The sequence below is a fragment of the Terrapene carolina genome, unplaced genomic scaffold, assembly GCF_002925995.2.
Source record: "Terrapene carolina triunguis isolate 2854851 unplaced genomic scaffold, T_m_triunguis-2.0 Scaffold66, whole genome shotgun sequence".
Classification (NCBI taxonomy): domain Eukaryota; kingdom Metazoa; phylum Chordata; order Testudines; family Emydidae; genus Terrapene; species Terrapene triunguis.
The window spans coordinates 66,723,613-66,730,854 of record NW_020664417.1 but is presented as its reverse complement, the minus strand read 5'-3'; the positions used below and the strand labels follow the sequence as shown (position 1 = coordinate 66,730,854).

The 7,242-nt window shown below is 39.8% G+C and overlaps 1 protein-coding gene across 1 annotated transcript in view; it reads left to right on the top strand.

The window, feature by feature from the left end:
* Window positions 1-7,242, top strand: part of PCDH7 (protocadherin 7) — a 388,023-nt gene that overhangs the window by 320,135 nt on the left and 60,646 nt on the right. The gene's annotated exons all lie outside the window — the stretch shown is intronic.

The following is a 7,242-nucleotide window of genomic DNA, read 5'->3' as shown; positions in this document are numbered from 1 at the left end:
AAGTTTGCTGCAAGGAGCTCCCCTCCTCCTACAGGGCGACCGGAGTGGCAAACCAAAAAGGAAAAAAAAAGGGCGGCCGGAATGCCGCCTCTTGGAATCTGCCACCCCAAGCACAAGCTTGTCCGGCTGGTGCCTGGAGCCAGCCCTGGACACGATATATCTATAAAATCTACATATGGTGGTGACAAATGTCATCTACAGTGCACAATGCGTGGTATAATGAATAAAGTCATTAAGAAAGGAAATACATCTCCCCCCTCTCTCTTTTGTTGTTGAAATAACTTGCACCAGGAAAGGTAAGGCTGGAATCAGTTTGGAGAAGTGTCCGTGAACCTAGTGAACTTCAGCCACTTCAAAGAGAGTGTAATTTATTGTGTTAAAAGCTGTGGTTGTATTCTAAACTAATTTAATAATAATAAATTATTATTTAGGGTGATTATTCCACTGTCTAGGAGATCTTAGGAAAAATATTCCATCTGTAATACTGTATTAGTACTACACCGTGCAGTGGATTAAAACCTACAGAAATTCATGTCACAAATATAGCTAACTGTAATAAGCCAATATGTTTCTTCCAAAGAATAAGTACTGGAATCCTTTAGCAAATGTAAGCCTATTTATTATTTTAAATAGCACAACAGCATAATGTCATGGATTAAGAAAGTGTTAGGGATCTGGCATGAAATGTTAATGTAAAAAATATGAACTCATGATTATATATGAAGCTTATATATCTTTGACTGTCTCCAAAATTGGTTACACAACTGTAATTTTCTAGTTTGACACGTTCCTGATACAGTATGAATTTCATTGAAATCTATTGCTTATATTTACTGAAAAAGTATAGGTATAAAGAGGTGTTCTTTAACTTGTCCACTTCTTAAAATGTTGCCCTGTGTAATATGGTCTAATGCAATGGTTTTCAAACTGTGGGTCGCGACCCAGTACTGTGTCGCGGAATGGAAGGCATTGGATCGTGGCGGCTCTGGTCAGCACCAACGACTGGGCTGTTAAAGTCCCATTGGCGGTGCTGTCCGGCTAAGGCAGGCTAGTTGCTACCTGTTCCGACACCGCGCTGTGCCCTGGAAGCAGCCAGCAGCAGGTCCGGCTTCTAGATGGGGGGCCACAGGGTACCTTGTGCTGCCCCCACCCCGAGCACTGGCTCCGCAATCTGCCAGCTCCCTGGATTACCCTGACAGGCCGCATGTTGCCCACTACTGTTCTAAAATATATGCTCTAGGAATTTTTTTGAGGACATGCTATCACCTGTCATACAGGAGGTCAGACTAGATGATCACAATGGTCCCTTCTTGCCTTGGAATCTATGAATCTGTTAGTGGGCGTTGATTATGGGCAGCACCTTGCAGGATCTTATGGTTGTATAGTACATAGTTAAGGTGCAGTATGTTCTACCATATTAATATAGTCATAGAGGTTGCTGACATGATGATTTATTACTACTATATTACTGTAAAAACATTACATTTTAGAATGAATGAATGAATGAACTATGCCAAATAAATAAGTCCCTGATATGAGGATTTACAGTGCCAGATCCTCCTCTGCAAGGAGATTAGTGGCAGTGGCATAAAACCTGCCTTAAAGGGAATACTGGAAAATCCTTGGGTAAAATAGAGATGTCATAGCAACTCTTATGTTACTCTTCTCCTTGCAGGTGGTGCTAGGAGAATTGTGGGAGGAAATGAGTGTAGTTGTGACAACTATAGTGACTATGATGCCCATGGTCATCCAATGCAAATAACAGAAGTCTTAAGGTTGCTCTAATTTGCGCAACAGGGCTATCCTGATGCAGAATGGCACAGGACTGGGGAAGTACAAAGGTAGTTTGTTTGTCTCCTCCTCAGCTGCTTCAAGCTCTTCTCAGCCTTAGATGTCACATCTGTAGTTTTGAGCAGGAACAACAGAGCACAGAAAAAGAAAGTGGTTGGTAATCAGGGCCAATCGGGGGGCAGGAGGGGGTGCAGGAGGGCCATTTGGCCTGGGACTCAAGCTCAAAGGAGGCCTCAAATTTAGACACTAATTTTTTGGCATTTGATAAGTTTTGAAACTTGTTTTTATGTGCATCCCATTGGACCAAAATATGACACATTCTCTCAGCTTAGAGCTGCAGATGTAAGCAAATAAGAGATGTGATTTTTGTAAAAGACTTATTTTTTTTTTGGTCACTTTTTTTATTATGGCTAGGGGCCTCAAAATCTGGAAGTGGTCCGGGCCTTTTTGGAGCTCTGAGAGGACCTGTTGGTAGTAATTATAGTTGGAATGCTTCACAATGCAGGAAGGTCTTCACTGAATAGGTGAGCCCTGTTATAACATACATGAGCTAATACAATATATAACAGTATAAGAAGTTTCCTGATATTCTTCAGTAATTGTCAGTGTTTCAGGAGTCTATTCACCTTCTACATAATGCAGAAAGAGGACATATCCCTATGTTTGATGCTATTTATTTGATACTTTCCCTCAAATACATACACTCTTTCAGCATCAACAGAATCACTTGATGTCAGTTACCACTACAAGTTTTCTTTGAAATTTGAAAGTGAAAAGCCTGGCTCTTGCTGTAAAAGCAAAACAAAACAAACAACAACAAAAAAGAGGCAATCATAAATTATCTGTGTGCTGGCCAAAATTTAGAGGATTACATTCTTAATCTTGACATTCAAAGAAGACATCTTGTGACACTCTAAATGTTTCAACAGGATTAAACAGAGACTGGAGAGTCTAAGAGCACTCCAACCTGCCTCCAACATGTTCATTGGAATCACAAAAGTAGTTTCAAGTCAAAGTTCTAGACCTCATTAGACAAGACATCTCTGTCAAAATTGGATTCAGATTGTAAATTATACAACAAAAATAGTATTCTTGTGTTCTCTCCCATCCCCCCCCCCCCTTTTTTTTTTTTTTTACAATTTAACCAGTGGGGAGATGCCAAAAGAATCTAGCTGTAATGAAATCGTGACTAGGGTTACACTGAATTTCATAGAAAGCAAACTGGAGGACTCCAGATTCAGAGCTGCAAAGTCTACTCTGCTTTGAAATACTTATTTGATAGGAGAACTGTAATAAAATTATGACGCTACAAATTACAAGTGAAGGGCCAGATTCTCCTTTGTCTTGCACACCTGTACAAAATGGATGTAAAAGGTTACCAAATCAAAGTGGGAGTAAAATGTTACCATTTTGAACTGCACAATGTGCAAGACAGTGGAGACGCAGGCCTAAGAGTTTTAAATATCTCCATTACTCTGTGTCCACAGGACAGAGAGCTGGAATGGGAAATTAGAGATGTAAGCAATACCAGATCTTAAAATGGTCAGCATTTCTAACTTTCAGTGGGAGAACTGAAAGGGAATGATGTGATCATTGTAGGAATTTAATTTGTCTTTTTCTAATAGACTCAGAAGGTGAAATTTAAAATTATAGTCCAGATTTGTGAGAATTGTAATATGATGTTGGAGAGACCGTTTTCTCCTAATGGAATGGATGTCTTCAAAAACTTCAAGTCTGCAACACCCAACATTAAATATAAGTCTTTATTTAGGTTATAAGCTCTTTAGGACATTGACTCTTTGTTCTGTGTTTGTACAGCACCTAGCACAGTGGAGTTCTGATCCATGACTGGGGTTCTCAGGCACTACTGCATTATAAAGAATAATAGTTGTGCCTCTGAAGTGATCAGTGGCTGAAGTCATAATAGCAACATTTCCTGACACTTAGTTATTTTAATTATTATTTGTATTGCAGGAGTGCCTCGGAGCCCCAAACTTAAATGAAGACCTGACAGTGCTAGACACGTACAAACATATAACAAAAATACAATCCTCACCCTAAAGAGCCAGTGTATGATCCTGGCTTTTATTTCCTGTCTGATTTGGGGGATTAAAAGTTCAGTTGGTGCAAATGCCTATTCTGTGACATACAGAAGTGCAAGTGTTTGGGTGTTCTCTGTTGAGGAGCCCACATGTGTTAATTCTATAAAAGTTCTCCATTTTTACCACTGTTTCACAGTGTTGTTGGTGATTTAAATAATTAATAGGTTTATGCCTTCATCTCTGAAAGATCCAGCAACTGTGCATAGCCTTCAAACCTTGTTCTGAGTTTCAGCATTCACAAAAGGTGAGAGAGAACACAAGGAAGAATATATATATTTGATCAACATTAACTTGTTGGCTAGGAGGTGATTGACAGAGAGAAAGATTAAACGCTCAGATATGCTCTGAGAAACCAAAATAAGTGTACAGCCAAGACTGCCATCTGTTGAATATGAAATCTTAGATCAAGACATTACAGATACACTTCCCAAAACAGCAGGGACAGTCTTTCTGGAAACAGAATCACAACAGGGTAGAGAAGCACTAAGGCAGAAAGAAGTGAAAGACTTTTCATTGAATTGTAGGGAACAAGTGAGTTTATCGGTATTCTGGACCTTGATGAACTATATTGTTTATACACTGCAAGACCTGAATAGGACTTTGTAAGCAGGCTGTGAATTACTCTGTTAGATTTATAAACTAAATAAGCGTCAACATATTGTATGATATTTCATTCCCTATTCAGGGCCCAATCCTGAGCTGGACTCTACATAGCTTGAGCGAAGGCAAACATGGCTTTTCACCATCTTTATACCGCCAGCCTCAGAGATTGTTTCATTTCTATTTGATCCCATGTTGCTCTTAAACTAGAGGATATTTGTTTGGTATAGACACACCCCAGCCACATTATCTTTCTTCAGGCACCTCCCTAAACTGTACAGTAGGAAATAAAGTGGTGTGGGAGCCAATACAGAGGGCCTTTACCACCTACATTGGAAGATTCAGAAGCTGGGATAGCAGTACAACTGCTTTGCAATGCCAGAAGGAACTGAGGATCTGCCCCTCACTTTGGCCCCTTGTAGTAGGGTCTACTGCCACTTTCTACCTCAAAAGCTTCCCCCTTATGACTGGGGGAGGGGACCTGCCATGCCCTGCTACTGTTTTTTGCTTCTTCAGGGCTTCTTATATGCCACACAGTCTAAATGAAATTAAATATTACCCACATGGGGTCCAGTTTATTCAGTTCTCAGGTCCCCTGGCCCCTCAGCACCAGTTCCATGTCTTTCTCCTGATGATCCAGAATAACACAAAGTCTTTGTTCAAAACAGAACATAAGCTCTGAGTCCTTATCCCAGTTTCAGCTGAGCACAGCCCTTCCCCCCGAGTATCTGTCTTTCTGCGTTTAAACACCTCCCGCCTGAAGTTTGTCCTTCTATACAGGCTTTACTACTGGTGCTTTCTCTGCTGCTGACTCGGGAGCCTTTTTACTCTGCCAGGCATATCCACTGTTCCCTGGACTTCTCCCTTTCCTGCAGCATCCCGCTGCTTTTATATTGGAATCACCAGATCCCTCTCAGGTAAAGCTCATTCTGTAATCAGGGTTGGGTAGCCCCAACCTTCCAGTCATTAAGGAGTAAGCCATACTGTTACATCCCTATCTAAGAAAGAACTTAAGAATATAAGGAGAAAGAATTCAATCAGAATTTAAATGTGAATGATAATTGGGAATTAGTTTAAGAAAACATTACTAGATGCCAAAAAAGCCATCATCAAGAAAGAGATCTGCTTCAAACACCAGCTTAGTTTAGAGTGAAAGTGAAGACTGGTATTTTAAAAAAAGGGGAAATAAATAGTAATGAATATAAATCAGAAGCTAGGAATTGTAGAAAATTGATAAAGGAAATAAAGAACCGAGGGAGAAATCTATAGTCCCTAGACTTAAGGACAAAAAAAAGGAGGGTTTAATTTTTAAAGTATAATAGGAACAAAAAGTATCCTAACTATATGGTATTGGTCTGTTACTAGGTGGAAATGGAACACTTACCAATAACAATGCAGAAAAGGCAGAAGTGTTCAATAAATATTTCTGTTCTGTATTTGAGGGAAAAACAGATGTTTAGTCATATTATACGATACCATTCTTTCCACTCCATTATTATCTCAGGAAGATGTTAAATAGAGCTATTACAGTTAGATGTTTTGAACCAAGCACATTCAAATAACTTGCATTCAAGAGTTATAAAAGAACTGGCTGAGGGGCCCACTGAACCAGTAGGAGGTGTGGGTGGGTGGATGGGTGTGGGTGTGTATTTTTTCAATGAGTCTAGGAACACTGGGGAAATTGCAAAAAATAGTGGAGAAAACTAATGTTGTGCCAATACTTACAGAGCGACCCAGGTACTTTTAGGCCTGTCAGCCTGACTTCCATTCCGGGCGAGATAATGGAGTGGCTGATATAGGACTCAATTAATAGAGTTAGGGGAGGATAATATAATTAATTCCAATCTACATGGGTTTATGAAAAATTGATTCTTTCAGACTAACTTGAGATCCATTTCTGATGAGATTAAAGTTTGGTTGATTAAGGTAATAGTGTTGATGTAATGTACCTAGACTTCTATAAGGCACTTGACTTGGTAATGCATGACATTTTGATTAAAGAACTAGAAAGATATAAAATTAACGTGGCACACATTAAAAACTGGCTAGTCTAAAAACAGATAGGACTAAAAATGTAATTTTAAATAGGGAATCATCATCAACCAGGTGGGTTTCTAGTGGGGTCCTGCAGGGATCTGTTCTTGGCCTTATGCTATTTAACACTTTTAATTACCTAGAAGAAAACATAAAATCACCATTGATAAAGTTTGCAAATGATGCAAAAATTGGGGAGAGTAGTAAATAATGAAGAAGACAAGTCACCAATAAAGTGAACTGGATTGCTTTGCAAGCTCGGTGCAAGATAACAATATGCATTTTAATACAGCTAAGTGTAAATATATAAATCTAGGAATGAAGAATATAGGCCATACTTATAGGATAAGAACATAAGAACGGCCATACTGAGTCAAACCAGAGGTCCATCAAGCCCAGTATCCTGTCTTTCGACAGTGGCCAATGCCAGGTGCCCCAGCGGGAGTGAACAGAACAGGTAATCATCAAGTGATCCATCCCCTGTCGCCCATTCCCAGCTTCTGGCAAACAGAGGCTAGGGACACCATCCCTGGCAATCTTGGCTAATAGCCATTGATGGACCTATCCTCCATGAACGTATATAGTTCTTTTTTGAACCCTGTTATAGTCTTGGCCTTCACAACGTCCTCTGGCAAAGAGTTCCACAGGGTGACTATGCGTTGTGTGAAAAAATATTTCCTTTTGTGTGTGTTAAACCTGATCTCTCCCCCCCCCC